We start from the raw sequence: 24,790 nt of genomic DNA, 5'->3' as shown, positions 1-24,790 counted from the left end.
CCTGCCAAAAAAACCTGGGCACCAGCTTAGTAAGGTAACGAGTTTTTTTTTATTCCTTATTTTTTCATCAGTCTCTTTGGGAATTTAGTATAGTGGGAATAGAGGTTAGGGCAGTTGAATGTTGGGAGGTAAGGGTCACCACTAGTGTCCCTGCTGGCTTCATCTGCAGGAAGTGCACCCAAATCCAGCTCCTCGAAAACCACGTTAGGGAACTGGAACTGGAGCTGTATGAACTTCGGATCATTCAGGAGGCAGAGGGGGTTATTGAGAGGAGTTACAGGGAGGTAGTCACTCCTCAGGTACAAGAAAAAGGCAAATGAGTTACAGTCAGGGGACGGAAAGGGAACCGGCTGGCAGTGCAGGGACCCCTGTGGCCATTCCCCTCAACAATAAGTATACCATTTTGGATACTGTTGGGGTTGGGGGGGGGGGGGGGGGAAATGACTTACTAGGGGAAAGCAGTGTAGTACAGGGCTCTGGCACAGATTCTGTCCCTGCTGCTCAGAAGGGAAAGGGGAAGGAGGAGCAGGGCAGTAGTCACTGGGGACTCCATAGTTAGGGGGGGTAGATAGGAGGTTCTGTGGGGACGAGAGAGACTCGCGGTTGGTGTGTTGCCTCCCAGGTTCGTGATGTCTCTGATCGTGTTTTTGGGATCCTTAAAAAGGGGAGGGGGAGCAGCCCCAAGTCATGATCCACATAGGCACCAATGACATAGGTAGGAAGAGAGATGGGAATTTAAGGCAGAAATTCAGGGAGCTAGGATGAAAGCTTAGAGCTAGGACGAACAGAGTGGTTGTCTCTGGTTTGTTGCCCAAGACACGTGCTGGTGAGGCAAGGAATAGGGAGAGATAGGAGTTGAACACATGGCTACAGGGATGGTGCAGGAGGGAGGGTTTTGGATTCTTGGATAATTGGGGCTCTTTCTGCGGTAGGGGAGACCTCTACAAACAGGATGGTCTTCATCTGAACCAGAGGGGTACCAATATCCTGGGGTGGGTTTAAACTAATCCAGCAGGGGGATGGGAACCAAAATTGTAGTTTGAGTATAGAAAAGGCAGGGAGTAGGGAGGTCCAAAATCATGTTTCATGGACACAAGATGACACCAGCAAGCAAGAAGTTGGTTTGAAGTGTGTCTACTTCAACGCCAGGAGCATCCGGAATAAGGTGGGTGAACCTGCAGCATGGGTTGGTATCTGTGACTTCGATGTGGCCATTTCGGAGACATGGTTAGAGCAGGGACAGGAATGGTTGTTGCAGGTTCCAGGATTTAGATGTTTCAGTAAGATGGTAAAAGAGGGGGAGGTGTGACATTGTTTGTCAAGGACAGTATTACAGTTGCAGAAAAGGATGTTTGGGGACTCATCAACTGAGGTAGTGTGGGCTGAAGTTAGAAACAGGAGAGGTCACCCTGTTGGGATTTTTCTACATGCCTCCGAATAGTTCCAGAGATGTACAGGAAAGGATAGCAAAGCAAAGATGATTCTCGATAGTAGTGAGAGAGACAGGGTAGTTGTCATGGGGGACTTCAACTTTCCAAATAATGACTGGGAACACTATAGTACGGATACTATAGATGGGTCAGTTTTTGTCCAGTGTGTGCAGGAGGGCTTCTTGACACAGTATGTAAACAGGCCGACAAGAGGCGAGGCCACATTAGATTTGGTACTGGGTAATGAGCCCGGCCAGGTGTTAGACTTGAAAGTAGGTAAGCACTTTGATGTTAGCGATCACAATTCTGTTATGTTTACTTTAGTGATAGAAAGGGATAGGTACATACCACTGGGCAAGAGTTACAGCTGGGGGAAAGGCAATGATGATGTAATTAGGCAAGATTTAGGAAGCATAGGATGGAGAAGGAAACTGCAGGGGAAACACTTATTCAAGGAAACGCTGCTGAGTGTCCTAGATTAGTATGCACCTGTCAGGCAGGCAGGAAGCTGTAGAGTGTGGGAGCCGTGGGTTACGAAGGAAGTGGAATCTCTGGTCAAGTGGAAGAAGGCGGCTTATGTTAGGAGGAGATGTGAAGGCTCAGTTAGGGCACTTGAGGGTTACAAGGTAGCCAGAAAAGACCTAAAGAGAGAGCTCAGAAGAGCCAGGAGGAGGCATGAGAAGTTGTTGGCGGATAGGATCAGGGTAAACCCTAAGGCTTTCTATCGGTATTTAAGGAATAAAAGAATGACGAGAGTAAGATTAGGACCAACCAAGTATAGTAGTGGGAAGTTGTGTGTGGAGTCAGAGGAGATAGGGGAAACACTAAATGAATACTTTTCAACAGTATTCACTCTAGAAAACGACAGTGTTGTCGAGGAGATTACTGAGATACAGGCTACTAGACTAGGTGTGATTAAGGTTCACAAGGAGGAGGTATTAGAAATCCTGCAGAGTGTGAAAATAGATAAGCCCCCTGGGCCGGATGGGATTTATCCGAGGATCCTCTGGGAAGCCAGGGAGGAGATTGCGGAACCTTTGGCATTGATCTTTAAACCATCATTGTCTACGGGAATAGTGGCAGAAAACTGGAGGATAGCAAAATGTGGTTCCCCTGTTCAAGGAGGGGAGTAGAACAACCCAGGTAATTAAAGACCAGTGAGCCTTACCTCTGTTGTTGGTAAAGTGTTGAAAAAGGTTATGAGAGATAGGATTTATAATCATCTAGAAAAGAATAATTTGATTAGGGATAGTCAGCACGGTTTTGTGAAGGATAGGTCATGCCTCACAAACCTTATTGAGTTCTTTGAGAAGGTGACCAAAGAGGTAGATGAGAGTAAGCCGGTTAATGTGGTGTATATGCAAGGCGTTCGATAAGGTTCCCCACAGTAGGCTATTGTACAAAATGCGGAGGAATGGGATTGTAGGAGATATAGCAGTTTGGATCAGTAATTGGCTTGCTGAAAGAACACAGAGGGTGGTGGTTGCTGGGAAATGTTCATCCTGGAGTCCAGTTATCAGTGGTCTACCCCAAGGGTCGGTGTTGGGTCCAATGCTGTTCATCATTTTTATAAACGACCTGGATGAGGGCGTAGAAGGGTGGGTTAGTAAATTTGCAGACGACACTAAAGGTCGGTGGAGTTGTGGATAGTGACAAAGGATGTAGTAAGTTACAGAGAGACATAGATAAGCTGCAGAGCTGAGCTGAGAGGTGGCAAATGGAGTTTAATGCGGACAAGTGTGAGGTAATTCATTTTGGTCGAAGTAACCGGAATGCAAAGTACTGGGTTAACGGTAAGATTCTTGGTAATGTAAATGAGCAGAGAGATCTCGGTGTCCAGGTACACAGATCCTTGAAAGTTGCCACCCAGGTTGACAGGGTTGTTAAGGCGGCATACAGTGTTTTAGCTTTTATCAACAGAGGGATCGAGTTCTGGAACCATGAGGTTATGCTGCAGCTGTACAAAACTCTAGTGCGGCCGCACTTGGAGTATTGTGTACGGTTCTGGTCACCGCATTATAAGGGGGATGTGGAAACTTTGGAAAGGGTGCAGAGGAGATTTACTAGGATGTTGCCTGGTTGGAGGGAAAGTCTTACGAAGAAAGGCTGAGGAGAGAAGAAGGTTGAGAGGTGACTTAATAGAGACATAAGATAATCAAGAGGGTTAGATAGGGTGGATAGGGAGAGCCTTTTTCCAAGAATGGTGATGGCGAGCATGAGGAGGCATAGCTTTAAATTAAAAAGGTAATAGATATAGGACAGATGTCAGAGGTAGTTTCTTTACTCAGAGTACTAAAGGTATGGAATGCTTTGCCTGCAACGGTAGTAGATTCGCCAACTTTAAGTACATTTAAGTCATCATTGGACAAGCATATGGACGTACATGGAATAGTGTAGGTTAGATGGGCTTCAGATTGGTATGACAGGTCGGCGCAACATCGAGGGCCGAAGGGTCTGTACTGCGCGGTAATGTTCTATGAAACAAATTAACATTGCATCATGCAATTTCAACCCAAAACTGAATATATTTTTGCAGAGATTTGACAAAACATGATGCTCACCAAAAATATAAAATTCCAGTAAAAAAGCTAACATAAAATCAACAAAACATTTTCACGTGGCACAGTGAACGCATCCTTAGGCAGAAGGTCTGGACTCAAATTCTACTTCAGAACCTGATAGCCACTGAAGGGGCTTTCATAACAAAGCCAAGAAGATTGATTAGCAGGTGACTATTCTTTCCAAATATGCCTATGCCAGGAGAGTCTCATCAGTCAAATTTGATGTGGAGTAATGCTGCTGAAGCTATAGACATTTGGACAGGCTAGCAACATGTTTCAAGAAAAGCCAGACATGGAAAAACAGAATAAACCCACATTTTGTCGACATCATACATCACCAGACATGGGAAAGATATAAAGATAAATAATTTCTCTATTCCTGAGATGCTGCCTAACCTGCTGTGCTTTGACCAGCAACACATTTGCAGCTGTGATCTCCAGCATCTGCAGACCTCATTTTTTACTCGAAATAATTTCTCAGCAAAGCTAAGGGGGCTAAGACAACACTTAATATCATTGGACTGGCCTATGATTATGCTTGGCAAAGTACTGCTGTGCCATTGCTTTTGCAGCATACAGGCAGGTCTCATTAGGAATATCAAAACTTTAAACTATAGTGACCAGACACAGAAATTTGTAAAATAGTGGTATAACAGATTTTGTTAAATTGAAAGAAAGCAAGAAAAAATAAAGTCAATGATATTGCTTCTGTGAACAGCCAGGATGTGAACATAATACTTAGTTATTCACTAATTTAAAGTGTCGAAGTGGACGATAAATTGAAATGGAAGAAATAACTCACTGATATGGTGGTCAAGACTCATACACGATTATACTGTCTCAACATTAAGATATTAAAATTACACTGCAAACCTGAAAATGCTTTAACACAGCTACAGATGAATATGCTATGGTTTTGGAAGTCTTGCCTGATTCTGCTGTTTTAGGAAAGCAGACAATCTGACAAGATATAGAGATTACTAAATCTGTCAGGTGAGCTGACATCTTGACAAAATCTGCTTTCAAAGAATCACTAAATGTAATGCACTTCTCCAAAAGAATATTTAACAGAAGCCGATATATGGCCAAGGCTATGTACTTAGGAAGAACGCAGACTGATTATTCTACCTATGTTAGAATAGTATTGAACAAAGAACAAAGCAGTACAGTACAGGAACAGGCCCTTCAGCCTAAGCCTGCACTGACATTTGACATCTTTCTAAACTAAAAACCTTTTGCCTCTATTCCCTGCCTATTCACATATCTGTCAAGAAGCCTTTTAAACATGCTATTGTTCCTGCTTCTGCCATCTCCTCTGGCAGTGCATTCCTGGCACTTACCAACTATTTAAAAAAACCTGCCTCTCACATCCCCTTTAAGAGTCCCCCTTTCACCTTAAATCTATGTCCCAGTAATATTAATACATACTTTTAGTTTGATTTGTTGTCATTTTTAAATTATTTAACTACGTGCAACATTGTAATGAGACTGCAATATACCCAAAATGAATTTTCTGAGAGAGAGATAATAAATTAAAGCACATCCTACCGGGAGTGCTCTTTGTGGATATCCAGCAAGAAGAAAAAGTAGTTCACAAATCTAACAACTTCAAGCCTTTCCACTTACTCTAGAACAGCCAGGTAACATCAGGACAATTGCAATTTTTCTCTTATGCTTCAAGTATGCCCTAAGATGGTGTTTGGAACCAAGGGCTTCCACTGGCTTGACCTATGATTCTGCTTGGTAAAGTAGTGTTGTTGTGTGTGCCATTGCTTTTGCAGTATAACTGCTCCAGAAACACTTCTGCGCTTGGCCCTTGTCAACAGGGTAATTGGAAGGACTTCCAGGCTGATAAACAATCTGTTTTCTTGGTTTATGAACAATGGCCAGCAAGTCCTAAAAGTGGGACTTGAGCCTGGAGTTTCTGGTCCAAATCCAAAGGGACACTACCCATTATGTAGGGTAAAAAGTGAGGTCTGCAGATGCTGGAGATCAGAGCTGAAAATGTGTTGCTGGTTAAAGCACAGCAGGTTAGGCGGCATCCAAGGAACAGGAAATTCGACGTTTCGGGCCAAAGCCCTTCATCAGGAATGCCATATGACATCCAGATGCTGGGAGAAAGTGAGGACTGCAGATGTTAGAGATCAGAGTTGAGAGTGTGGTGCTGGAAAAGCACAGCAGGTCAGGCAGTATCCAAGAAGCAGAAGAATCAACATTTTGGGCAAAAGCCCTTCAAAATGATGACATGCTTGTGCCTGAAATGTTGATTCTCCTGCTCCCTGACCTGCTGTGCTTTGTCAGCACCACACTCTCGACTCAAATGTTATTAACAGATATTGCCCATAGTAAGAGAAGCAAGAGGAAGGTGCTTTGTTATCAGTATAACTTTAATCAAAAAGTCCATGATACCATCGTTGCTTCACAGTAGAGACCTCTGGGTTTAATCTCTTTTCATATTCCATTTTATCCCAGGTGACTTGAAGCATGATGTTCTCCTTAAAGCACACTTCTCTCGTGTAACTAAGAACATAATGTCAGCTTAGACGTTTAAGTGCCTGAGGAATATAATGTTTGTATGTAATAGCTAGTTGCCATAGATGTTGAATTCTTCAATACTATGATTGCTGCACCCAGCTCTTTATGTTACAGGACATAACATTAGCACTGCCATATCAGGTAAAATGAGTTGAATAGTAAGAAAGGATATTGGTGCAAGAAATTTAAGTGTGGAATCAGTTTGGTGGAACTAGAGAAGCAATAAGGTCCAAAAACATGAACAGGAGTTATCTATAGGCCTTCTGAATGTAATGGAGAGATAGGGAACACGTTAAACAGGAAATGTGAGGTGCAAGTAGGACGAGAGTGTTATATTAATCGTGGGCAATTATAATCTACACATGAAATGGACAAATCACAACTGCAATAGTGTGAAAGATGAATTCCTGGAGTGTGCACAAGTAGTTTATGTAGAATGAAATCAACTTTGGAACAGTTTATCCTTGATTTGGTCTGCAAAATGAGGAGTTGCATAACCATGGCTAATGAAAGAAATTAAGGATTGCATTCAATCTAATATTGGGGACTGGGGCGGGGTCATATAAAGTTCCTAGGAAAAGTGGTAAAAAAATTGAGAATTCAAAGGAAGACCAAGAAGGTTTATTAACAGGGGCAAAATAGACAATGCAAATAAACTTGTAAGGAGCTTATAGAAGCTCTTGCAGTCAAGCATATAAGACGACTGTGGTTCAATGGTTAGCACAGCACTTGAGACCCAGGTTCAATTCCCGTTTCGGGCAACTATCTGTGTGGAGTTTGCACATTCTCCCAGTGTCCGCGTGGGTTTCCTCCGAGTGCACCAGTTTCCTCCCACAGTCCAAAGATGCGCAGGTTAGGTGAATTGGCTATGCTAAATGGACCAGAGTGTTAGGTGCATTAGTCAGGGGTAAATGTAGGGGAATCGGTCTGGATGGGTTGCTCTTCGGAGGGTCAGTGTGGACTTGTTGGGCTGAAGGGCCTGTTTCCACACTGGAGGGAATCTAATATAAAAAAAGAAATAGATTGGCAAAGTAAAATGTAGGTCCCTTATAATCTGCAATGGGAGATAAAACTGAAAAGGAAAACCAAAAACTGCAGAGCAATTTAACAGCTAATTCTGTCTTCATACAAGACGATACAAATAATGCCCCAAAAATGATCAGAAGGTAAGGGCCTACACAGAAGAGGAATTGATTGCATACAATATCAGCTAAAGGAAAATGTTAAAGAAAAATAATAGATTAAAAACTGATAAATCCCCAGGTCCTGATAATCTGCATCCCAGTATTAAAGGAGGTGGCTATGTTAATAGTGAATGTGTTGGTTGATATCTTGCAAAGTTCTATAGATTCTGGCTCAGTCCTACTTGGTTGGAGGGTGGCAAACATAACCCCACTATTTAAAAGTCAAAAAAAGGGAGGGTGAGGAGAATAGAAAACCTGGAATTACAGACCAATTAGCCAAACAAGACACGAGAAAATGATGTCTTTTATAAAGAATGCGATAACAGTACATTTAGAAAATAATATCAGCATGATCTTTGAAATCATGCTTGATAAAGCTACCCGAATTTTATTTTTGAGGATGTAACTCATAATCAATGAAGGAAAGCCAGATATTTCCAAATGTGAATTTTCAGAACTTTCCATTGAAGAGGTTATTGTGCCAAATCAAAGCACATGGGATTGATGATCATATACTGATGTTAATTGAGACTCTGTTAGCAGATAGGAAATGTTAGGAATAAAATGGGCCATTTCTAGAGTGGAAGGTGGTGACAAGTAGAGCCGCTTCGGCTCCAGCTATTCAAAATATGTCAGTCAACAATTTGGATGAGGGAATCAAATGTAACATTTCAAGTATGCAGGTAACACAAAACTAGGTGGCATTGGGAGTGGGACGACGACATAAAAAGGAGCTTCAGGGCAATTTTGACAAAAATGAATGGGTGGGAATTGCATGCCACGTGTAGTGTAACATGTATAAAGTGTGAAGTTGGTTATACTGGTAGGAAAAATAAAGAGAACAGCAAGAGAGTTTGAGTACTGGGGTAAGCAAGTCTTGTTGTGAGGATAGATCGACTATTTGTGTCCAAGGAGAATAGTCCCGAAGACAAGGTTCAATAGAGGTTTCATAATAGGTTATGTCTGGATAGAGTGGACGTAGGGACATTGTTTCTTTTAGTTGAGAGATCTAGAACAGGAGTGGCACAGTGGCTAGCACTGCTGCTTCACAGCACCAGGGTCCCAGGTTTGATTCCACTCTTGGGTGATTGTCCGAATGGAGTTTCCACATTCTCCTACTGTGGGTTTCCCCTGGGTTCCCAGAGGTTATGATTTAAAGTAAAAATGAACAATTTTATTCTCCAAGTCCAACAGAGAACATGAAACCTTAACTATTTACAACTCTTTTCTCTTAAGCCCATCTTTTACCTCTCACTCAACAATACTGGTTCAATAAATTCCCTCTTAAATTTACAAGAAATCAGTTTCAAACCCAGTTGACATTAGGTTAGATTCCCGACAGTGTGGAAACGGGTCCTTCAGCCCAATAAGTCCACAACGACCCTCCGAAGATAAAGCCACCCAGACCTATTTCCCTCTGACTAATGCATCTAACACTATGGGCAATTTAGCATGGCCAATTCACCTGGCCTGCACATCTTTGGATTGTGGGAGGAAACCGGAGCACCCAAAGGAAATGCACGCAGACACGGGGAGAATGTCTGTGTGGAGTTTGCACAGTCACCCGAGGTTAGAGTCGAAACTGAAGACCCTGGTGCTGTGAGGCAGCCGTGCTAACCACTGAGCCATCGCGCTGCCCAGAAAACACACATACTCTTGCCAGGAATTGAGCCCAGGCCCCAGTGTAAGCACTGAATCCTGACCGGTAGACCACCAGGGAATCTTCAGGTGTCGAATTTTCTCTGTAGATTTCTCTAGGTTGTCCTCTCATTATTCTGCTTCACAGGTCTTCACGTGAACAGGTACCTTTCACAGAGCTATCTGTCCAGCAGTCTATATTTATTGGTGTCCTTGCTATTCTCCCTCTAACTATTCAAAATGTTCGGTTTTATACCCCAAAACATCAGATTCTTTCATAGTGTTTTGATTACAGTAAACCAAAGTTCACATTCAACTGGATCTTGGTATCTGGGGCATAATTTAAGCTGATTGGCCAAATTCGTATTTGTTGCGTACCATGGCAACGCAGTTGCACTATTGGTTCCACAATCAAATATTATATTTTAATTCTTTCAGCACACTCTGTGCCTCTCTAAGTCCATGTAAGCTTCCAGTCTCTCAAAAGATACTATACACCTCTACACGACAAGCTCTTCTAGTATAGCTATAACCCTGGCATCTAATCAGCAAATGTGGAAAATTGTCGAGGTATGCACCATACATAAAACCAAGACAAATGCAATCTGGACAATTAAATGTTCCATGAATCTACGCTTGATCTTAGAATCAGATCACAGAAACAGAGCCTTTAGTCCAACTTGTCCGTGCCCAAGTTTTCTAAATTAAATTGTCCCATTTGCCAGTAGTTAGCCCATATCCCCCAACCTTTCCTATTCATGGACGTGTTCAAATGTCTTAAGTGTTGCAATTGTACCTGCATCTTTCACTTCCTCTAGCAGTTCATTAGACATACAAACCATCTGTGAAAAAGTTGCTCCTTAGGTCTTTTTAAAATCTTTCTCCTCTCACCTTAAATTTATGCCCTTTAGTTTTGAACTCTCCTGTGTATGGAAGGGTCATCAACAGTGCTCGCAAGCAACACTTTCTTAGCAAAAGCAAAATGAGAGTCAATGAAGATCAGAAGAGAAAACAAACACTCCGTTGGTTGGAATCATACCTGGCACAAAAAAAAGTTTGCAATTGTTGGTGGTCAGTCATCTCAGCATCAGGAAATTTCTGCAGGAGTTCCTCAGAATTGTGTCTTAGATCCAAACATCTGCAGCTGCTTCAAATGGCTTTCCCTCAAGCATAAAGTCAGAATTATACAATGTACAGTACCACTATGCAACTTCTCAGGAACAGAAACAGTTTATATATAAATGCAACTCAGACAATATCCAGGCTTGGGATTGCAAATAGCAAATAATGCCACACAAGTACCAGGCAATGCCAATAGAATCACAGAATCCCTACAATATGGAAGCAGCCCATTTAGCCCAGTAGCAAACTAATCCACACGGACCTCCGAAAAGAATCCAACCTAACCTATCCCTGCATTTCCCAGGGTTAATCCACATGGCCTGCATATTCCTGGACACTGTAGGGTAATTTAGAATAGCCAATCCACCTGACCTGCCAATCTTTGGACCATGGGAGGAAACCCACGCAGGGAGAACATGCAAACTCCACAAAGACAGTTGCCTGAGGATGGATCCGAACCCAGAGTCCCTGGCCATGTGAGGCAGCAGTGCTAATCACTACCACCATACCACCCCATCTCTAACACAAACATCTAACCATCACTCCTTCATATTCAATGGCATTAACACTGAATCTCTAACAACCTGGGGATTACCATTGACCAGAAACTGAACCAGGACTAGCTAGATAAATAGATGCTATAACTCACTTAATTTTACTTTTGCATCACATTTGCTCATTTGCATACAATTTAAATCAGTGCCCTCTCATCTTTTATCGTTTTGCAAACACGAACAGGTTTACTGTCTATTCTATCAAAACCACCGAAGAATTCAAAAACTTCCATCAGACCTCCTCTTAGATTGCATGTCTCCAAGGAGAACAGTCCCCAACCTCTCTAATCTATCCTCAAATGATATTTCTTACCCTTGGAACAATTTTTGTAAATCTCATATGCACCTTCCCCAATGTGCTCACATCCTTTGTACAGTATGGTGCCCAGAATTATACACAATAACCCCACAGAGATCCTACATATGTTTAAATCCAGAATTACCTCCCTGCTCTGGGAGTTTGTACACCTATTCTTAAAACCCAGGATCCTGTATGCTTTATTGACAATTCTCTCCACCAATGACACAATGATCACATCCACTCCAGAGACAGTCCCCACCCCCACTCAACTCCTACTCTATACCAGGCCTAAGTCAGTCTTGTTGAGTTTTTATCATCCCCCAGACCTCCCCCTTACTGAGGATGAACAATCAGTCCTCAGTAAAGGTCTCACCTTCATCCCATTACATTCCAGAATCAAGTAATTCCACACATGTTGCAACATCAAATTTTACTTCCATCGCCTCCTCAATTACCTTTTCCATCAGGACTCCCACCCACCTGGAGGACCTCTTCTCCAGCCTCCAACATACTCCATCCACTTGGACACCCCATGCTGCTGTTACCCATCTTCAATCGGTTAGTCGCCAACTACTGCTGTAACATTGGACAGGTTGAGGCGGTCAATGCTCACCCACACAACCTCCACTCCCTCTGCTCCAACCCTAACCTCACAATCAAAACTGTGAAAAAAGTGGGATGTTGGGGTGGGGGAGGGTGGAGGTTGCAGTGGTAGCTTGACACATTAACCTCTACACCGCTGAAGCCAGGCACCAACTCTCAGACACTTCCTTCTCCTGCTCTGCAACCACAACCTTACGTCCCATCACGAAACCATCATCTTTCAAACCATCTACAATCTCTTCACCTCAGGGGATCTCTTATGCACAGCCTCCAACCTCAAAGTCCTGGAACCCTGCACCACCTGGTTCTACCTCTTACCCAAAATCCACAACCTGACTGCCCCGGTCGACCATCATTTCCATCTGCTCCTGCACCACCAAAGGTATCTTGACCCCCCCCTTGGTCCAGGAATACCCCACATACATTCGGGACACCACCCATACCCTCCACATCCATGACCTTCATTTCCCCAGCCCCCAATGCCTCATCTTCACCACGGACATCCAGTCCCTGTACATGTTCATCCACCATGACAAAGGCGTCCAAGCCCTCGGATTCTCCTCTCCCGCCAATCCAACCAGTACCCCTGCACAGAAACACACATTCCATTGGGTGCACTGGTCCTCAACCTCAACTACCTTCGCCCTTTGAATCCTTCCACTTCCTTCAGACCAAAGGGGTAGCCATGGGCACCCACATGGGCCCTAGCTATGACTGCCTCTTCATCGGATATATGGAACCATCCACCTTCAGTAGTTACACTGGCACCATTCCCCACACTACACTGATGACTGTATCAGCGCCACCCTGTGCTCCACAGGAAGGTTGAACAGTTCATCAACTTCACGAACATCTTCCATCCTGACCTCAAGATCACCTAGACCATCTTGGACACCACCTTCCCCTTCTTGGATCTCTCGGTCTCCATTTCCAATGACTGGCTCAATACGGACATCTATTTCAAATCCATCGACACCCAAAGCTATCTGGACTACACTTCCTGTAAAACCTATCCCTTATTCCCAATTCCTCAGCCTCCACTGCATCTGCTCCCAGGAGGACCAATTCCACTCTGGGACATTCCAGATGGCCTCTAGCATATCTCCTCCACTTCCTGCAACACTACCCTTGAACCCCTGCAACTGCAACAAAAATAGAGCCCTACTGGTCCTCACCTTGCACCCCACCAATCTTCAGATGCAATGCATCATCCTCTGCTATTTCTGCCACTTCCAGTCAAACCCCCACCAGATATATTTCCTTCCCCACCCCTATCAGCATTCCATAGAGACAATTCCCTCTGCAACTCCCTTGAGGTCTAACCCCCACTAACCCAACCTCCACTCCCCCACCTTCCCTTGCCACCGCAAGAGGTGTAATACCTGGACCCACACCTTCCCCCGCACTTCCATAGGCCCCAAAGGATCCTTCCACATCCGGCAGAGATTCTCCTGCACATCCAAACATCTCATCTACTGTGTCCGTTGCTCTTGATGTGGTCTCCTCTAAATTGGAGAGACAGGACGGCAACTTGCACAACGTTTCAGGGAACATCTCTGGGGGACACGCACCAAACAACCCACCGCCCTGTGGCTGACCACTTCAACTCCCCCTCCTGGTCTAACAAGTTCACGCAAGTCCTGGGCCACCTCTACCGCCAAATCCTAGCCACCCAATGCCTGGAGGAAGAACGCCTCATCTTCTGCCTTGGGACCCTCCAAACACTTGGCATCAATGTCGATTTCACCAGTTTTGTCTTCTTCCTTCCTCCCACCCCATCCCACATCCAACCCTCCAATTCGGCACTGTCCTACCGGTTCATCTTCCTTCCCACCTATCCGCTCCATTCTCCACTCCAATCTATCACCATCACCCCTTACCTTCATCTACCTATTGCCTTTCCAGCTACCTTCTCCCCAGCCCTCACCCGCCCTCCTATTTATCCCTCAGCCTTTTCTCCCCCGACATTCCTAATGAAGAGCTTATGCCCAAAAACATCAACTCACCTGCTCCTTGGATGCTGCCTGACCAGCTGTGCTTTTCCAGCATCACACTTTTTGACTCTGATCTCCAGCATCTGCAGGCCTCACTTTCTCCAACTCTCTCCACCTATCCTGTCACCTTGAGTGATTTTTACATTAGGGTACCTCCACTCCTGCGCCCTTGTAAGATTTGTATCCATTATTTTATATGGTCTGTCCATGTTTTGCTGACAAATGCGTCATCGTGTGCTTCTTCACATTGAACTATATCTGCCGTGCCTCATTTCACAACTTGACAATATCCTTTTGTGGTTTCCCATTGTCCTCTTCAGAGTTTACAATATTTTCAAGCTTCATATCATCTGCAAACTTTAAACTTTAAACTGTCCTCTGCACACCAAGGCTGGAGGTCATTAATATTTATCAGGAAAAGCAACAATCCCAGTGCCAATTCCTTGGGAGCTCCACTACAATCCCCCCTCCAGACTGAAAATTATCCATTTTTGATGACTATTTCTTAACATTCAACCAATTTTATATCCATGTTGCTACTGTCCCTTTTATTCCATAATCCGTAATATTTCAAACAAATATGTTGCATGGCACTCCATCAAATGCCTTTTGAAAGTCCACATGCCACATAGAGTAGAGTATTACCTACATTGACACTGCCATCTCTTCAAAAAAAAACTCTAAGTTAGGCAGAATTTGTGTTTTAACTTTCTAAATCCATATTGAATCTTGCCAAACACCACACTTTTTCCCTGTGATTCCCAATTCTAACCCCGCAAATTCCACTCTCACATCCTTCAATGTACTTGGTGGATCTCATCTGGTCCCAGTGTCTTGTCAGCTTTAAGTATCGATACCCTATCCAACACCATCTCCTTCTAGGTGACAGAAGGGTTCATTCACCTGTGTAGCTTCTAACTCTTTATTAAAGGCAGATGCAAAGGTTTCATTTAACAGCACAGCCATGCCTCTTACCACCCTGCGTAAACCGCGTAAACTGCGTAATCAGCTTCCTTATATCACTGTTTTACTATTGATGTGCCTACAGAAGTCATACAGATTGCCCTTTAGGTTTTCCTCAGTCTTTTTCTCATAATCCTGCTTCACTTCTGTCATACTTTTTCATCTCCCTCGCTGAACCTTCCATATTCCTTTCGGTTTTCAATTGTGTTTCCTACCCATTACCTATCATTGGCACATGTTTTCTTCTTAATCTTAAATTTATACCTCACAATTCATCCAGAAGCTCTAGATTTGTTTGTCATCCCTTTCCTTGAGGATACATACTTGAAATATCCTGAACCATCTCCTCTTTGAAGGATGGCACTGTTCAGAGGTTTCTCCCCACTCTACCTATTGTTCCAGCCTATCTGGTCCAGCTTCATTCTTGCCCATTGAACTTAGCTCTCTCCCAATTTATTATTCTTACTCTGGATTATCAATTGTTCTTTTCTATCATTCTACGCCTTGTGTTACAAGGATCACTGCTTCCTAAATTATTGCCCACTGACACTCTTGACAATCTACTTGACCCACCACACTTCCAAGAACCAAGTCCAACAGCATATCCTTTCATTGAACCAGACGTATACTGTTGTAGGAACTTCTGCTGATCATAGTCTTGGAATAGGTAAAAATGAGGACTGCAGATACTGGAAACCAGAGTTTGGATTAGAGTGGTGCTGGAAAAGCACAGCCGGTCAGGCACCATCCAAGGAGCAGGAAAAATCGACATTTCAGGCAAAAGCCCTTCATCAGGAATAGAGGCAGGGAGCCTGCAGAGTAGAGAGATAAATGAAAGGGGTGGAGGGTGGGGAGAAAGTAGCATAGAGTACAATAAGTGAATGGGGGTGGAGATGGAGGCGACAGGTCAGAGAGGAGGTTGGAGTGGATAGGTGGAAAGATAGATTTTCCTGCTCTTTGGATGTTGCCTGACCTGCTGTGCTTTTCCAGCACCACTTTAATCTAGACTCTGGTTTCCAGCAACTGCAGTCCTCATTTTTACATAGTTGATTTTAACCCTACTGCGAATCCTCTTGCAAGGATGCCTGCCTTAAAGTTCTCCTCCTCTTTCTACAAGAATATCTTCCTTCCCACCTATCCACTCCACCCTCCTCTCTGATCTATCACCTCCATCCCAACCCCCATCCACCTATTGTACTCTAAGCTACTTTCTCCCCACCCCCACCCCCCTCTCATTTATCTCTCCACCCTGCAGGCACCCTGCCTCTATTCCTGATGAAGGGCTTTTGCCCAAAACGTCAATCTTCCTGCTCCTTGGATGCTCCCTGACCTGCTGCGCTTTTCCAGCACCACTCTAATCCAGACCATAGTCTTGGAATGTTTGCTTATCCTTGTCCTCGATGCTACCAATAACTACCTGAATGTTGACCTAGGATAAAAGTCCCCCATTATAGTCTAATATAATTTTTGCATCTCTAAATTTCTCTGCAAATTTGTTCCTCTACATCCTCCCATGAGGTAGTGGTCCATAGACTGCACCGAGCGATGTAATTGTACCTTCATGTTCCTTGCTCTAGCCAGGTTGATTCTATCCTTCAACCCAATGGGATGTCCTCTTTCCCTAACAATACAACACTTTCTTGAACCATTTCTGCCATCCTCCTCCTTCCTTTCCTATTTTCTACAAACATTTTGTACCAGGAATATTCAACACCCAGTCCTGCCCTTTCTTCAACTAGGTCTCTTTTATTGTTGCATTATATTTCCAGATCATAATCTAGCCTTCTAACTCCAAATCTTATTTACTGTAATCCATGCATTCATATCCACACACAGTAACCCTGATTTAGAATGTTACTTTCTCCCTTCCTTGGACTTCACTGTTTGTTTGCTATTTGTTTGCCTAGCACCAGCCTTGCCAAGTTAGTTTAAAGCCCTCCCAACAATACTAGCAAGGTGTCTCAAAAGAACTTAGTCCCAGCTCTGATCAGGTACAACCAATCCAGATTGTATCAGTGCCATCCTCCCCAGTGCCAATTCCAGTCTCCGAGGAATCTGCAATCCTCCCTCCTGCACCATACTTCCATAATTTCATCTACCTTATCCTTCTCTCCCTGTACTCACTTCCATGTGGCACTGGGAGCAATCCAGAGATTACTACATTTGTTTGCTAATTTTCTATCTAGTTCTCCATATAATGCAGGACCACATCTCCCTTTCTACTGAAGTCATTGGTAGCAATGATTTCTGTCTGTTCACCCTCCCAAGGAGAGATGAAGTCAAAATCTTCAAAGCTAAAGGAATAGTTGGCTTCGGATACAAGACTGCACTGTACAGCTTTAACTGGTGAAAATAAAAGTCTGGTTTCAGTTTGGAGTTATCCTGGCAATACTTCCAGTAGATGTACAATTGTTGGATGGCACAGTATATAATAATATTAATGTTAAACTTTTAACAGCAATATAAAATGATCAACTTTAGTTAGCTTTGCAGTAGGTCAAGTATACATTTTTCAACTGTACATTACCAATTTAGTATGACAATACATATTGCAAAAATGTGAAAGTGATTTAATGCAATTTATTTACATCCTGAATAAATCACTTGTATTACATGACCCAAGCCATAAGTGACAACCAGTAGTCTGAATGCAGCTTATCTCACTTTCCACCATATGAAGACACAATTAGCTTGAACAACACAATTACAGCAAAAATCTCAGGAAGAGCAACAAGCCAGAAATAGTCTTAAAATTTACTTGAGTAAAACCCAATGGGGGTTAATTCTATTCGAACCCCCTCACAGAAAAAACATTCCTGTTTGGAGTAAAAGGATTTTCCTCTGGGCAAAACTGAGCTGAATGAAAGACAGCAGCTGATACTAATCAGACTGCGGGATTGTTTGAGCTCTGGGAGAATTCTGGTACTGCTCTGTACTGCACTTCTCATCTCACATTAATAAATTATGGTCTGGACCCTTTACCCCTCTGACGCCCCAGCCCTGATACATAGGTTGACTGACCTTATTAGGCCCATCATTGAATGACCTTTGTTTTTGGAAACCAAGTCAACATTAACTTCATAGAAGGCACATGATTCCAAGACATTCATGCTGCCCACCTCAAATGATTCCTTTGTTTGCTCTATTACAGACAACTGTTTATTAACTGAAAATCTTCCAAATCGCCAATCCTCCTGATTATTCATTCATCCCAGCTGGAAACGGATCTCTTATCAGAAGGATGAAAAATATATAGCACTCTCCCTTTGTGGGAAATGAGCTGTTATTATTCCTGTGGTCTTAAAGGGATTCTGGTTCAACTCAAGAAAAAAAAATCTTTCTGCCTACTAACTGAGGGTAAAGATGCAAATTGCTGTGGCAGTTAACTACATAGTCCAAAACATCCCAAGTCTGAGTCAAGTTAGCTGACCTCAGCCAGAAAAACAATTGTGAAGGGTTATGTGCGTCAATATCTCATCAAAGCTTTAGTCCCCATTCCAGGTCCACAGCCAACTACCTTCCTGCTGAAAAGTGATTGCACATGGACAGCAGGTGAGAACTAGACCTTGGCTCCCTCACAGTAAACAGTCACCAATGCTCCCTGCCTAAAAGAAAATAACAAAGAAATGAAAAGATCAAAAATATTGTAAGGACTCCTGTTGCCTACAGCACTGTGCCCCAGCAAAATGAAGGGAACAAAACAAAAGGTCAGAAAGTTGGAAAAAAGTCAACAGGTCCTATTTCCTTTTCAGCAGACTGACTACTGTATTTGTACACAATTCTTTCCAGAGTTCTTTATTCATGTGAAATAAATCAAGGACAGTATCAGGGGAAATTAAGCTGCAAAGTTTGAAGTAAATTAGACAGTTTTGATTCTTTTAAAAAAAAAGGCAATGTTATGTCAGAAGATACTTGCAAGGAATCAACTGATTGTCCACTCACCATGTTGTTGAATGTTTAGTCGTGATCACATTCCTAAGACATTCCTGCAGTGTTTCAGAGTATGGAGCCTCGCAAGGCGGTCCCCTGTCGCCAGTAATGTCACCCTCCCAGCTGCTCACATTCTGAGCACATTGTCCTCTCAGACAGAAAGTCTCTTCATCGCACAATGTGAACCAGATGGAAATAATTCATTTTCTTTTCCTTAGGCCCAACTCTCAAACTGTTCACATTTTTTGAAAAACATAAAATGAAACATTTGCTGCTTTCAAAAGGCAGAAGCTTAGGCAGATTGAGACAGTCAGGGCAGAAATGACTCTGAAACGACCCTCCCTTCTGCATACGCTGAGACCAAACACCCCCCACCCCCTTCCCTGTTGAACACAACAGTTCTATTTACTGGCACTGTCGCCACTGAGCCTTTCAAATCAGCCCTGACCTTCAGAGAAGTCAGCTTATTTTTACTCTTGTAAATTATCTCCCCCTTATTCCAGGGAAATATGGGAGCATTATCAAGGTCTACACAGCATGTAATTTTGCATTTAATCCGCAGACGCGGAATGTGATGTACTTTCAGTTCTGGAAAGGATAGATCTAATTCCTCTTTGGGTTCCAGGCTGGGGAATATTGAAAAGTTTTTTGTACTCAATTTAAGCCACTTTGCTTCACAAACAGAAACTGACCGATTCCCACAGACCTTTCATGAGTCAGAAAACCACAAGAAGCAAATGCAAGTTCAAAGTCACACATTAATATTGATAAATCTCAAGCTTCATGTCACAATCCTTACAGGAATCAGTTATTTTTTTCAAAAGAACTCCAAACTTCCAGCAAGAATGCAAGATTCATGGTTCAAAGATTTTAGTTGTGACAAAACATTAAACCACCAACTCCAAATTTGTAGGCCAATGACATCTCAAACCAGCAAGCAGAACTTTCAACCTTAGCATAACCAAGAAAACATACTTCACAGATATACATGACATTGTTCTTTTAATTGACAGTAAATTCACATGGACCCAGAGACTTTAGCTGACAGCATTGCATCCATCAGGTATAACCGAAATTTTAGCACTGCTGAAGATATTTTGGCAAAGCTTTTCACCTTGTACTAAAACTGGGACAATTCACAAGAACGAATATGTAAAGTAAACTAACATTTTTATATTGTATGATCACAGCATGTTTTGAATGGTAAAGGCATTATCCAGGAGAATGCACCAGTTTGATAAGTTCAGTCATCATCTGTGCTTAAAAGTAAACCAGGCAGGTTGACTGCAATTGATTCAGGTATTGGCATAAGGTATGAAACCAGACAGTAGTTGTCACTTATTTTGTTCAACTGAAACAGACAGCGTGTGTATATGTTCTTGCCACCCTGTCTATTAAAAGATGGAGCTTCTAGTACACATGCATAACTCTGTTCCTGAATGTTAAATTGGTTAGCAGGGTTACTTAGTAAACGCTGAAAATAACAATTATTGGACAGAGATGTGCAAGCATGACTGGTTGGGTATGAACAGTATCTTGCCTGTTGTGCATGGTTGAAGGGACATGTTATTTGAAATCATCTGCCAGTCGTTGAGACTTATTTCCTATGAATCTGGCACCATATTGGCTCGGAAATTCATAAACCATATTATTCATTTGTATCATAAGCAGACCTTTCTTTCATATGTAGAATCCTATTAGTGGTGAACACTACATATTGTAACTGCATAGAAGCAACTTGAAACTGGTAGTTTTACCTATTTCTCAAATTTGTGATATCTTGCCCTTCTGGAGTAAAAAAAAAGACGACAAACTGGGCAGTTTTTAAGACCAAAAGTGGGAACCTTGGGCTCATTTGAGTGTTCGTACAATGTACAATGAGAAATCTGATCAGGTCGGCCAAGGGGCTGAGGAATGGCAGATGGAATTTAATTTAAATAAATGTAAAGGTGCTGCATTTTGGAAAGGCAAATAGAGTAGGACATGTACACTTGATGGTAAGGTCCTGGGAGCATTGCTGAACAAAGAGACCTTGGAATGCAGAGCCATAGTTATTTGAGAGTGGAGTTGCAGGTAGATAGGATAGTGAAGGCAGCGTTTAGTATGCTTGCCTTTTTTCAGTATAGGAGTTGGGAGGTCATGTTGTGACTGTACAGGACATTGGTTAAGCCACTTTTGGAATATTGTGTGCAATTCTGGTCTCTCTGCTATAGGATGGATGTTATGCAACTTGAAGGTGTTCAGAAAAGATTTACAAGGATGTTGCTAGAATTGGAGCTTGTGAGCTATAGAGAGGCTGAATAGGCTGGGGCTATTTTCCTTGGATCGTTGGAGGCGGAGGGGTGACCTTCTAGAGGTTTATAAAATCATGAGGGGCATGGATAAAGTAAACAGACAAGATCTTTCCCCTGAGGTGGGGTAGTCCAGAATTAGAGGGCATAAATTTAGGGTAGAGGGGAAAAGATTTAAAAGGGACCTAAGAGGTAACCCTTTTTCATGTAAAGGGTGGTGCATGTGTGCAACGAGCTGCAGAGGAAGTGATGGAGGCTGGTACAATTACAACGTTTAAAAAGTATCTGGATGGGTGCCTGAATAGGAAGGATTTAGTGGGATATGGGACAAATGGGACGAGATTTATTTAGGATATCTGGTTGGCATGGACAAGTTGGGCAGAAAGGTCTGTTTCTGTGCTGTATATCTATGATTATGATAGCTTTGATACGTCCATATTCTTGATGCATATTTCACAAATTAAATAAATCAAAGGCCGCCAATTTTGAGAACTTTTCAGTACCAGTCTACCTCAGATTAGAGAGAGAAAGAATATGTCCACACACTACACCTGTTTTAACTGAACAAACTAAGCAACATCCATTCTTAAAGATACATTTCTCAGGATAGCAACTTGACTGGAGTCCACAGTCGTTTTAAATTTAAACAATGTTTGGTAATTAACTGTCGGTGTCTCTAGCTGTTGTCCTTCTGCCAAAACCTGGCAGACGAAAATTCTCTGGTAGTTTTCAGGTATATCTCAGAAACTCTTACCTTCTCATATCGCCATGGAAATGACCTATGAATCACACAATTTGAATTCAAACAGAAATGCTGATTAACTACTCTTGAGATTTCAGCTCTTTATCTTTGAAATAAATGGACGCTAAAAGTTACAAATGCCTAAAATCAGACACATTCTCAACATTTTTGTTACTTTAGAAACCTGTTAGCAAACAGGCGACAGCTGTTGTCTCCAAATGCTATGCACCTTCATCTCAATCCCAACAAACAATCTGGGCTCCTTTAATCCCCAATTATACCATTATTTTTCTTGCTATCAGGCATGCTTCAAAATAAGTCCTTTGAAACCCTTTCTTTTACCTTAAAGACATTAATTGGTGGAACAATCTTTGTGGGGTATGATGAGGCTGTTGACTGTAAAGGAGAGATGGTGAGATTCTCTCTCTCTCTGATGATAGTCATTACCTGATATTTGTGTAAAGTGAATGTTCCTTGCCATCTGTCAGCCTGAGCTGGAATATTTTCCAGCACAGCACCTTGGCATGAAATGGTTCATTATTGTTCAATGATGATTGCACATCCACATTCTGATTTAGATAGAGGGGGAAATGTTGAAATGAAGCTAAAGGTGATTGAGCCTAGGACATGACACTGAGGAATTCCTTCAGAAATGTACCTTAGGCTGTGATGACTGGCCTCCAACAACTACATCCACCTTCCTTTGTGATAGGTATGACTTCACCCAGGAGAAAACAAAAGTTTTCTGCCTGATTATTAATGATTTTGGATGTCAAGCGCAGCTGCTCACGTTTGGAAATTCTTTTGTCCAATGAGTTCTGAAGCCAAGTGGCCTTGGTTTGAGCCCATATTGAACATCGGTGAGTAGGTCACCAAGCTGTTAAGTGGCATTTACACAGCTGTCAATGATACCTGGTTTTAAGTGGCTGAGTGGGATCAGTCATACTTTTAAACACAACAGGAAGGTTGGATAGTTTTCCACACCATCAGGTGGCACGATGCCTCACAGCACCAGGGACCTAGGTTCAATTCCAGCCTCAGGTGACTGTCTGTGTGGAGTTTGCACATTTTCCCCGTGTCTGCATGGGTTTCCTCTGCGCGCTCTGGTTTCCTCACACAATCCAAGGTTATGCAGGTTAGGTGAACTGGCTGTGCTAAACTGCCTATAGTTCAGGGATGTGTGGGTTTGGGGCATTCATCAGGGATAAAGGTAGAGTAATAGGGTAGGAGAATAGGCACGGGTGGGATGCTCTTCGGAGGGTCGGTGTGGACTTGTTGGACCGAAGGGCCTGTTTCCACGCTGTGGAGATCGTATGATTCAAGTAGAGATTATTGTTCTAACCATTTCTGGAGCATAAGATTTCATTTCTATAGTCAGATTATGATCAGTGCTCATGGCCTTTTGTGTACACACCGCCCATATCTTGATATCAGAATGATTGAATGGAATTAGCCAAAGACTGGCATCTATTATAGGCAATCTATTTAAGACTGGTGCAAGGCTTCAGCTTTGCCTTTTGCACTGCAATGCTGAGCTCTCCTATCAATGAATGGGGATATTTGCAAAGCTTTCCCTTTTCAGTTTTGGAGGTCTAACTGTCTACCAGTTTTCAATTTTGGCCTGATCGATTGTTCGTGGGATGAGGTCACTGCATGACTTGCTGCTGTTTAGCATGCTGGTATTCCTGAGTTGCACCTTCACTATTTTAACACATTGCCTGGTGTACTCCTGCATTCTTTGTTGAACAAGGAACGATTCCTGGATTCCTGGTTATTTGGATCTGCAGCAGTTATATAGGTCAAGACAACATTAAATAGGTGCTTATACCCACTTCTGGACTACCTGCTGCAGGTCAAACCTGGCAGTTGAGGCCTGAAGGGTTTACTAAGGTGACTCGATAGGTACTGGCTATGGACATTACCCGTACCACCCTCACTGCTTATTCAAAAAGTTATATGCAACATGGTGGGAGATAGTCATTAGACAGAGAGGCTGCATTGATATATCCAAGTTTGACCTGATGCCAGACTTTGTGCAGTGTGTTAGAGACAACGTTGAAGACTGCCAGTATCTCTCCATCCTGACTATAATACCACAGAGATGCTATCTCTGGTGGTCTTGCACTACTGGTGGAACATATGCTAGAATGACAATTTGAGTCCTAGACAACTCTTCCAATAAAAACAAACTATTTGCCATTTTGTGGTGAGGACTTTGTCGAGAGTTAGTTATTCTTCTTTCTTTTGGTCCCGAGATCAATGATGGGTGGTTCTTTTGGGTTTATTTTTATTCCAATATTCTGAGGCCTTTTAGAATAACCAGGATTTGGTGGACCATTTTAGAGAACAGTTTGAGTCAAGCACATTGCTGGGAATGTGAATTTACTTGTTGTTATATTGAGGAGGATACATTTCACTGCAATTTTATCACAGACCAGTCTTCATCTGTTTACTTTTCTGTTTTTTTTTTAAATACGCCCCTGATCTCCATAGACATATGCATTAATTTGCACTCTACTCATTTCATATTAGAAGATTTCTCATCATCAGTTGAACTAATTGCAAACTTTTCTACCAGTAATTCGAATCAGATCACTTCTCATCACACTGAGTTTTGAACTTCCCAGTCCTAAATGCGTTAACACTTCTTCCTTTGGTGGATGCAAATCATATTGATCAAGGAAGTAGCTTTGTACTCAGTCTAAATTACATTTGCTGACACCAAACTTTGCTACTTTTCTCCCACCAACATATCCAGGATAATTAATAAGAATACCATGTTCTTAGTTATAACCATCTGAACTGTTTGCAGACCCTCCTCTATCTCATTCCTCAATATCTATGAGCCTGTAAAAGAACAAACTTCGTACTGTTCTTTCCACTTATCTGCAAGAATGGAGTTTCTTAACACAACCCACTGCAACTTTTACAAAATTAAGTGA

General features: G+C 42.6%; 1 protein-coding gene across 5 annotated transcripts in view; it reads right to left on the bottom strand.

The window, feature by feature from the left end:
- The window catches only part of dennd2b (DENN domain containing 2B), a 457,469-nt gene that overhangs the window by 305,770 nt on the left and 126,909 nt on the right, over window positions 1–24,790 (bottom strand). The window contains exon 1 of one of the 5 annotated variants that reach the window (XM_060838920.1): window positions 18,828–18,975. The exons of the other annotated variants lie outside the window; for them this stretch is intronic. The gene's annotated coding sequence lies outside the window, so the exon portion shown is untranslated. Of the gene's footprint in view, window positions 1–18,827; window positions 18,976–24,790 lie in introns of those variants that run through there. 5 annotated transcript variants of the gene reach the window in all.

The sequence above is a fragment of the Hemiscyllium ocellatum genome, chromosome 18, assembly GCF_020745735.1.
Source record: "Hemiscyllium ocellatum isolate sHemOce1 chromosome 18, sHemOce1.pat.X.cur, whole genome shotgun sequence".
Lineage (NCBI taxonomy): Eukaryota > Metazoa > Chordata > Chondrichthyes > Orectolobiformes > Hemiscylliidae > Hemiscyllium > Hemiscyllium ocellatum.
This window is presented reverse-complemented; position numbering and strand designations above follow the sequence as displayed.